The sequence below is a fragment of the Lathyrus oleraceus genome, chromosome 5 (assembly GCF_024323335.1).
Source record: "Lathyrus oleraceus cultivar Zhongwan6 chromosome 5, CAAS_Psat_ZW6_1.0, whole genome shotgun sequence".
Taxonomy (NCBI): Eukaryota; Viridiplantae; Streptophyta; class Magnoliopsida; order Fabales; family Fabaceae; genus Lathyrus; species Lathyrus oleraceus.
The window spans coordinates 443981679-443992031 of record NC_066583.1 but is presented as its reverse complement, the minus strand read 5'-3'; the positions used below and the strand labels follow the sequence as shown (position 1 = coordinate 443992031).

Sequence of the window (10353 nt, the reverse complement as noted above, 5' to 3'; positions counted from 1 at the left end):
ATCGGTCTGTGGATGATATGCAGAACTCAATCTCAGCTTAGTTCCCAAAGCCCTCTGCAAACCTTCCCAAAACTTCGATGTAAATCTAGGATCTCTGTCCGAAACAATACTCGACGGAATACCATGCAAACTTACAATCTTCTCAATATACAACTCGGCTAATCTCTCTAACGGATAATCCATTCTGATCGGAATGAAATGAGCCGACTTTGTCAATCTGTCAACAATCACCCAAATAGCTTCAAAATTCTTATTTGTCCTCGGCAAACCAGAAACAAAATCCATACTGATACTATCCCACTTCCACTCTGGAATAGCCAACGGTTGCATTAGCCCAGACGGCTTCTGATGCTCAATCTTTGACTTCTGACAAGTCAAACAGGAATAAACAAAACTTGCAATTTCTCTTTTCATTCCCGGCCACCAAAATAACTTCTTCAAATCATGATACATCTTTGTAGCTCCAGGATGAATACTCAGGCCACTACGATGTCCTTCCTCTAGAATACTCTTCTTAAGTTCGGTAACGTCCGGAATACACACCCGATTACCAAATTTCAAAACACCATTCTCATCAACTCTGAATTCACCACCTTGGCCTTGATTCACTAAAGTCAACTTATCAACCAAAAACGCATCGGATTTCTGACCCTCTCTGATCTCATCCAGAATACCACTTGTTAACTTCAACATTCCCAATTTAACACTATTGTGAGTACTCTCACACACCAAACTCAAGTCCCTAAACTGCTCAATTAAATCCAATTCCTTAACCATTAACATAGACATATGCAATGATTTCCGACTCAATGCATCAGCCACTACGTTTGCTTTACCCGGATGGTAATTCAAACCAAAGTCATAATCCTTCAGAAATTCTAACCATCTCCTCTGTCTCATATTCAGTTCTTTCTGATCAAACAAATACTTTAAACTTTTATGGTCACTGAAAACTTCAAATCTTGACCCGTACAAGTAATGCCTCCATAACTTCAGAACAAATACCACAGCTGCCAACTCTAAATCATGTGTCGGGTAGTTCCTCTCATGAACCCTCAGTTGTCTCGAAGCATAAGCTATAACCTGCTTATTCTGCATCAACACACCACCCAAGCCCAACAATGAAGCATCACAGTAAACCTCAAATGATTCCGACGAACTCGGTAATATCAGAATAGGAGCAGTAGTCAACCTTCTCTTTAACTCTTGGAAACCTTCTTCACATTTTGAGTCCCAAACAAACGCTTGCCCCTTTCTAGTCAACATTGTCAACGGTAACGCCAACTTAGAAAATCCCTCAATGAACTTCCTATAATAACCAGCCAATCCAAGAAAACTTCGAATCTCAGCAACAGACTTCGGAGTTTCCCACTTAGACACCGCTTCTATCTTAGAAGGATCAACAGCAACACCACCTCTTGAAATCACATGACCAAGAAAACTAACCTCTTCTAACCAAAATTCACATTTAGAGAGCTTAGCAAACAACTTCTTTTCTCGTAGAACTTCTAAAACCACTCTCAAATGCTCAGCATGCTCTTCTTCAGATTTCGAATACACCAAAATGTCATCAATAAACACCACAACAAACTTATCTAGGTACGGATGGAAAATCCTATTCATATACTCCATAAATACTCCAGGCGCATTAGTCACACCAAAAGGCATTACAGAATACTCATAATGTCCATACCTTGTTCTAAAAGCAGTCTTCTGAATATCCTCAGTTTTCACACGTATCTGATGATACCCAGATCTCAAATCTATCTTACTGAACACACTCGCACCAACCAACTGATCCATCAAATCATCAATCCTCGGCAAAGGATACCGATTCTTGATCGTCACTTTATTCAGTTGCCTGTAGTCCACACACAACCTCATAGTACCTTCTTTCTTCTTAACCAACAACACTGGTGCACCCCACGGTGACACACTCGGACGAATAAATTTCTTATCCAACAGATCTTCCAACTGACTCTTCAATTCAGTTAACTCAACAGCAGACATACGGTACGGAGCCATCGATATCGGTCTAGTACCAGGTACCAAATCAATCGAGAACTCAACTTCACGTTCTGGCGGCAATTCATTCACTTCTTCTGGAAACACATCAGGAAAATCACACACCACAGCTAGATCGCCAATCACCAGTTTATCTTTAGCCTCCAGAGTCGCTAACAGCATAAACAACTCTGCCCCATCTGCTACTTCCTCATTCACCTGCCTTGCTGATAGAAACAAACTCTTTCCTTCTTCAATCTCAGGAAATATCACAGTCTTATCAAAACAGTTAATAGAAACTCGGTTAAACACCAACCAGTTCATTCCCAAGATAACATCAATCTGCACTAGGGGAAGACACACAAGGTCTATCCCAAAGTCTCTACCAAAAATACTCAAAGGACAACTCAAGCAAACTGAAGTAGTAGTCACTGAACCCTTCGCAGGAGTATCAATCACCATACTTCTAAGCATCTCAGATATCTCTAACTTAAGTTTCACAGCACAATCCAAAGATATAAAGGAATGAGTAGCACCGGTGTCAATAATAGCTACAAGAGGAAAGCCATTAATATAACACGTACCTCGGATCAAACGATCATCTGCAGAAGTCTCAGAACCCGATAAAGCAAAGACCTTGCCTCCTGACTGATTCTCCTTCTTCGGCTTAGGACACTGTGGACTGATATGACCCAACTCTCCACAGTTGAAACAAGTTACAGTCTTCAACCGACACTCTGCAGCCAAATGACCACATTTTCCACACTTGAAACACTTCATCTCAGCACTGGTACACTCATGGACACGATGTCCAGCCCGACCACATCTATAACACTTAACAGGGGCACTAGAGTCTCCCCCACTAGGCCTCTTCATCCCACTCTGCTTCTGGAAACCTTTGCCAGCTGCATACGGTTTTCCACGGTCATTCTGATTCTTGCCTTTCCTATCAACCCTTTGCTGATAGCTCTCTGCTCTGGCTTTGGAATCCTGTTCAAAAATCCTGCAACAGTCAACCAAGTCAGAAAACACTCTGATCCGCTGGTATCCAATAGCCTGTTTGATCTCAGGACGCAACCCGTTCTCAAACTTCACACATTTCGAAAATTCTCCAGCAGCCTCATTATAGGGAGTATAATACTTTGACAGCTCTGTGAACTTAGCAGCATACTCGGTAACAGACTGATTGCCCTGCTTCAATTCCAAGAACTCTATCTCTTTCTTTCCTCTGACATCCTCTGGAAAATACTTCCTCAGAAATCTCTCCCTGAACACAGCCCAAGTGATCTCAGCATTCCCAGCAGATTCCAACTCAGTGCGGGTAGCAACCCACCAATCATCAGCTTCTTCTGACAGCATATGCGTACCGAACCTGACCTTCTGGTTATCGGCACACTCAGTCACTCGGAAGATCCTCTCGATCTCCTTCAACCACTTCTGAGCACCATCTGGATCGTATGCTCCCTTGAACATTGGAGGATTGTTCTTCTGGAACTCACTCAGTTGACGAGCAGCTCCCATTCCCACAACATTCGGATTCCCTCCAAGTACTCCAGCTAGCATACCCAGAGCCTCAGCAATCGCAGCATCATCTCTACCTCTTCCAGCCATCTCTATTCTGAAACCCAAACAAACTAAAACAATAAGTACTGATAGGGTTACACAACACCTATCCCGTACAGGGGAAACAGAATAATTACGACTCGACTCGACCGACCAGGCTCTGATACCACTAATGTAACACCCTTCTAAAATACCCCAAATATTTAATTAAAAATAATAAACATATAACAATTCAGAGTAATTATGCCATTCAAGGGTGTCACACATAATATTCACACCATTCAACCATATAACGGTCATGCTCTTTTATTAATTCAAAACATAAACATTTGCATAAAACGCAACGGATAGAGATCTCCTCAATCATGTAAAACATGTAACATTCACATGTAAATTATTCAACAAGGTAAATATCCCATCCCGATGTTACATCTATCAGAGCACGACCCACTAAGGAGACTACACTAGACTCCAAGCATTCGCTTCTACTCAACTCATCTCTCGTTACCTGAAAAATAGTTGTAAGGGTGAGTTCCTCAATCAATATAATAAGCATTATAGAATATAATGTCATGTTAAGTAATTTAACACATTAATCACCCTAATCGCAACATACAATCAGTAACAGCACATCAGCTCAACATCATACTCAACACCAATATAAAGCACAAGTATAATCTCAAATCATACTCCATAACAACACAAACACACGTATAATATTGGAATACATCCATTCATATTATACGCCATACATACATTATGCAATGAGACTCCACACATGCGGTACCGACTATTCTTGAACATATAGTTCAAGCTCACCGATCCCTCCAGATACGGCTACTAAGCTCACTAGCCCCACTCATTTGAGACCTAGTGACTCACTCACTAATTCCTCACCATGGGAATTAGCTACAGCCCCGAAGGCTAGACTATGCACACTAATCATCTAGCATGCAAACATCAACAACAAACCCACAATGGTTCACTCACTAATTCCTCACCATGGGAATTAGCTACAGCCCCGAAGGCTATGCTATGCACGCTAATCATCTAGCAATGCAACATCAACAACAATTCACAATGGACATATGCTCACACTCTAAGCCATACAACAGTCCATTCACAAATACATGCATAATATATACATTCATAGCATTATGCATATCATCATACATCATCAACACATGTATCAACACATCATTATCATGTCAATCAATTAAACACAGTATTAGCACACTCTACTAATACCTATACTGCTCAAAACAGCGGGAAATAATCCCTATTACATCATACGCCAACATAGGCCAACTCTCAATTATGTACACAACATTAAAAAGCCAATTTTTCCACTCTGCAACAGTGTTAACCGGCTAACGTCCTGGGTTAACCGGTTAACGCAGCACAACACGCTTCCTGTCCCAAAACTTAACAGTGTTAACCGGTTAACGCCCTGGGTTAACCGGTTAACGCAGGCAAAAACACATTTTCTGGCAAAACGCAACAGTGTTAACCGGTTAACGCCCTGGGTTAACCGGTTAACGCAGGCAAAACAGTACATTTTCACAATTCAAAACAGTGTTAACCGGTTAACACCCTGGGTTAACCGGTTAACGCAGACAAAACAGCAGTTCCTGCGCTAACACAAGGCAGAATGCAGAATTCTCCGCATTTTCCGCCGTTGGAGGACTTCCGGACCTCCGATTCCGATCCCGTAAGAAGCTATACGTTCGGAATTTCACAACTAACCCAAACACAGATCCAATTACAGTCTAAATACAATTTATCCAATATAATTCTTCAGTATCAACAATCCCAATTAGGGTCAAATTAACGGCTTATCACTACCCATCACATATTATCCCATAATACCCATTAATCGACGATAAACCCCCCTTACCTGAGTTAATCCGGCGAATCTCAAGCTCCAAGCTCTTCTCTTCTCCAACCTTCTTCCTCTTGCTCTGCCTCTTTGCCCTTTTCCTCTTTCACGATCGCTTCTCTGTTTTTCACGTAAAACCTTTTTACTCCAAATGGGCTCTTTTCCTTATTTCCAACATATATATATTTTCCAATAATAATAATAATCCAAAATAATAATAATAAAATTTCCAATTATTTAATTAAATTAATAAGTAAATTATTAACTCAATTTAAATAATTATTTTATTATTATCGGGGTGTTACAGTATGCATAAGGACAATCCTTCATAAAGAGGGCTTGTAAACCATTTCATTCTCCTCTCATATTGCTAGCACCATCATACCCTTGGCCACGAATATTAGAAACATCAAGGTTATGTCGAGAAAGTATATCACATATTGCTTCCTTAAGAGTTAAAGATGTGGTGGCTTTAACATGTGCCACATCAAAAAATCTCTCTTGTATTAAACCAACTTTATCAACAAATCTTAATACAAGAGCCATTTGTTCCTTTTTTGACTCATCATAAGCTTGTAGTGTTAACCAACGAACAGTGTCAATTGAAGTCTTGAGTCGTAACCGATTATTCATTCTTTGACTTGAACTTTGCACTTGAATAACATTTCTGATATGACCATCTTGATTCAACAAGTCTTGACAAGCTTTCATTGCATTGTTGTGTGGTGAGCAAGGATCCTTCCCTATGTGTTTAAGAAAGGAACAATGTTTTCCATTCCTAACTTTCTTCCAATTTCTAAAATTCATAGAAATAAAGACAAGTGATCCGGGACGTCCACTTAGTTTTTTGCTAAAAAGGTAACATGGTAACCAATATGCGGCATCTTCAGATGGTGAATATTCTAACCATGATGGAAATATGTTAAACCGAGTATGTTGAAATCTTCTCGGATGATCCTCGTTACCGGACAAAGGATAGTTTTCTAAATGAATTTGATATGGACCCCATTTTAGATAAGCTCTTCGTATTGCATCCACTTGATTTAGTGGATATTGCCAAATCGGAGGACGCTTTCCAGGATCGCGTTCCAAAGAATTTTCAAAACCATGATGCTTTTCAATTGTTGGATTCTCAAAAACTATTTCAGATTCGGATGTCGGGATTATAATTTCTTAATTTCTCTCTTCTCTTTCAATTTCACATGCTTTCCTTTTCAAAAAAGAATCAATTTTCCTATTATTCATCTTTACTCTTCCTATAATATCATATCAGATCCAAAAATCAATTTAGAGAACATAAAAATTAAAACAGAAAAAAATTAATAAACTTAATTAATCAACTTTAATTCGTTTTCAAATACCCGTAACTTTACTATTAGAAATTAGCAGCAACAATGATTAAATAAACCTTATTACAGTGTATGACTATATTTGTAAATTACAGTGTTATGAATTGGCTTAATAAATCTCATATAGATTATTTTAACACATTAAGAAAGAAGAACCCTAAAAATCTCAAAAACATAAATCAAGCAATCATTTTAATTCGTTACTTTTTATAAAAGAAGAATGAATAAAGTTTTTTATCTGTTAGATGTCGATGACTTTAATCTGTTCTGATTCTGGTGCCGATAGCAAACTCATATGAGAAAGAAAGGAAAGGTATGAACTTTTTACTTTATCTATATTTTAACCTAACTTTGAATGAAAAAGAAAAAATAAAAATTAATTTTAATTTAAAATAAGAATGTTTTAGTAATTTAATATATATGAATTAAAAAAAAATTGAGGGGTGGCCGTGACCTTCCCACGTCCCCCTCAGTTCCGCCACTGGTTATTGTGCAATTGATTTGCGCCGCAGAAGATGAATTTGGGATGTGAGGTGAAATAGAAGATGAAGATGAAGCAGTAAGATGATGAAGGTGAGCCAAGAAGATGAAGATGAGTGAAGAGTGAAGAATGAAGAATAAAGAATGAAGAAGAACCCCCAAAATGAAGATAGAATCAAGAGGTAAATATATATGATTCTCTTTTTCTGTTACGATTCGGTTACAAATGAAACTCAAACTCAAGTGAAATTAGAATCAAATTGATAGTTAGTTAGGAATGAAAGTGAAATGAATTTCTCAATGAAAGTGAACTTGAAATTAGGTTTAATTTCTGTTTGAGTTAGGTGATTCTGTTAGGCCTTTCACAGTTGGTTGAAGTTATGGTTAAGTTAGTTGCAATTGTGAAATCCAAATGACATTCTTCTCAAATTCATAAATCAGTTAGAAATTCACATTCTGTTAATCTTTTTTCAAGTTTAATTAACTGTTACTATGTGGATTTGTTATATTAATGTGTTAATGGTTAGTTATTATAAGGATACGGTTAGTTGTTATCATCGGTATTGGATTCAGTTAGAACTAAGCTTCTGTTATGTTAGTTTTTAGTCATCATGTTCTGTTAGTTATAGGTTAGAGAAAATTAGTAAAGTTAAAACTTTGGGAGTTAAGTTCTGTTAGCTTTTTGTTAAGTCAATAAATGCTAGTTTGCTGTTAGTGATAGTTTCCAATCCAAATGAAAAATGAAGTTTAGAAATCTTTTGGATTGAAACTGATATTATCTTTTATTTATTGATTTTTTATGCCCGGCTGTGTTAGTCATGGTGGTCTGAGGATAAATTGGAAATAAGTACTGAGGTCTGAATGGGATGGCGATGTCGGTAAATTTGATGATTCTGCCACTGCAGGGACTTGCTCCAGGGTAATTATGCAGGATGCACCTTAAGGGTAAGTTTCAAACTTGTTGAATTAGTTCATGTCATGGATCATTTTGTTTGAGTTAATTGGAAGTTTTGTTGAGTTAGTAATTAGGGAAATATTAGGAATCTATTAGGGAGATAATTGGATATGCTATTGAAATGAAAAATGTCGTTGATTTCCATCCTGTTAATTCTGTTTGTTAGTAATTGAATTAGATTGAAATGGCTTAGGTTTGCTAAATGGAAGTTATGGACTTCTGTTTCAGTTACCGCTGGAAAAATTCAAAGTCAGTTTCAGAAATTGTTATGGTGTGTTATGAATTGTTGAATGTTGTAGGAATGTTTTCATGAATTCTAAAATGTGAATTTTGTTGGTGTTTTGATTTGTTTGATTAATTAAAACGGAATATTAACGGTAATTGAGTTTGGAAAATGAGTTTCGAATGGCTACTGTGAGTTGTTATGTTAAAATATTAATGCACATGATCACTGTTTTATGCTTGATATGAATATGTGCTTATGACGGTTGAAAAGAATGCAGTTAGGGCTTTGCTAAACTCTTGTTATCTATTGTGAAATATTGCAGGAAAGCTAGTTTGCCAATTGACTAACTTATCTTGCTAACTGTTGATGTCACAGGATGGATGTATGTTATGGCTTGGCGAATCGGTTTAGATTGGGCTAACACCAAGTCACAAACTTGCAGGAAGTTAGCAGCAAAAGCCTCATGTTGGGCAACATGCTTGTTAGGCTGTCATGACAACAATCTCGGATGTGGCTGCCACACGATCGAAGCTTTGTAGCATGTTTAAGGCCTTGCTCGAGTTGGACAAGGATGCAGCAAGGGATCACCAAGATGAACGAGGATTTCTCCATCATTTCAATTAGTGTAATACATAACGTGATGCTTGTAATTAAACCCTCATTTGGGTCAATCAAATGTAATACATCATAATATGATTAATTTTAACATGGTGGATCCAAACATAATTCAAGTGCAATTATTGTATCATGTATGAAGTATTGATGTGTATGCAAAGGATCTCATGATTTAGGCCTAGAAGGAAAAATTTATGATTTGTTGACTTTGGTCAATTGGTTGACCAAAAGGTCAACAGTTGACCAAAGTCAACCTAGGTAAAAAAAGGGGAATTCACCGATCAAAGTCAATGATGAATTAAAGATGAAATTTAATGGTCCAAAATGAATGACCGAACTTTATAAATCAAACTGTCTCATGACTTGAACTGAAAAACATCATTTGGCATTAATAACCATGTCATGTCGTGAGATAATTTGTATTGACGACCAGCAACTCCTAAAACCGAACATCAACCATCCTTGATCATCTGCATCTCATTGAACAAAATGAAATAAGAGGCATGGTTGAATCAAGAATCAAGGCCAAATATCCTTATGAGACACAAACCAATGGACCACCAGATCAATGCTTTAGTACCATCGTGAACTGAGAATCAAGGAACATGGGCCTATGCATTTGAAAACATATGAGACCTAAGTCAAAGGCTTATGACATGTTAAGTAGCACTCATATGTGAATGCTTGATCCAAAACCTGAATCAAATGAAATCTTAACCATGTAGACATATGGATTAACTGAATGATCCCATGATTGCATGGGGTATTTGGTGATAGATAATACATGATGCGATGGTCCAATACCTCCCCCTAATGAATTGGGGTTTCAAGTCAAGCAAGAGGTCATGTGCACGAGGATAGGCATCATGGGTTTAGAAGAAATCTCAAACCAGGTGGCCTCCTAAAATTAGGGTTTACAATCCAAAATATGAGCAAGACTCCAATACTCAGGCAAACCTTAGTCTGAACCAATACGCAACTTTGAATCTATTCATGCTTGGATTAACATGAATGGATGTATATGAATGAAACATGAATATGTGCAGATGAATCTCAAGTCATAGGTCAGATGAATAGTGAAAAGGAGATGGCAAAATTTGGGGTACGACAACTCCCCCCATTTAATCATCTTAGACCTGGATGGTCGAATTGCGAGAGCTTTTCGGATATTCAAGATATGAGTGGATTAAATATTGAAGTATTCGAAAATTTTCTCGTTGAGAACGGTCGTATGCGATAGTTCTCTTCACCCCCACCATCCAAACAAGTTATCATCTCCCTC

At 37.8% G+C, this 10353-nt stretch overlaps 1 long non-coding RNA gene across 1 annotated transcript; it reads left to right on the top strand.

The window, feature by feature from the left end:
• The first annotated feature begins 7210 nt into the window (after nucleotides 1-7210).
• LOC127085339 (uncharacterized) lies at nucleotides 7211-9212 on the top strand. Its single transcript, XR_007789097.1, has 3 exons — nucleotides 7211-7457; nucleotides 8092-8220; nucleotides 8832-9212. It is a non-coding gene; the product is annotated as an uncharacterized LOC127085339 (long non-coding RNA).
• Nucleotides 9213-10353: the final 1141 nt, after the last annotated feature.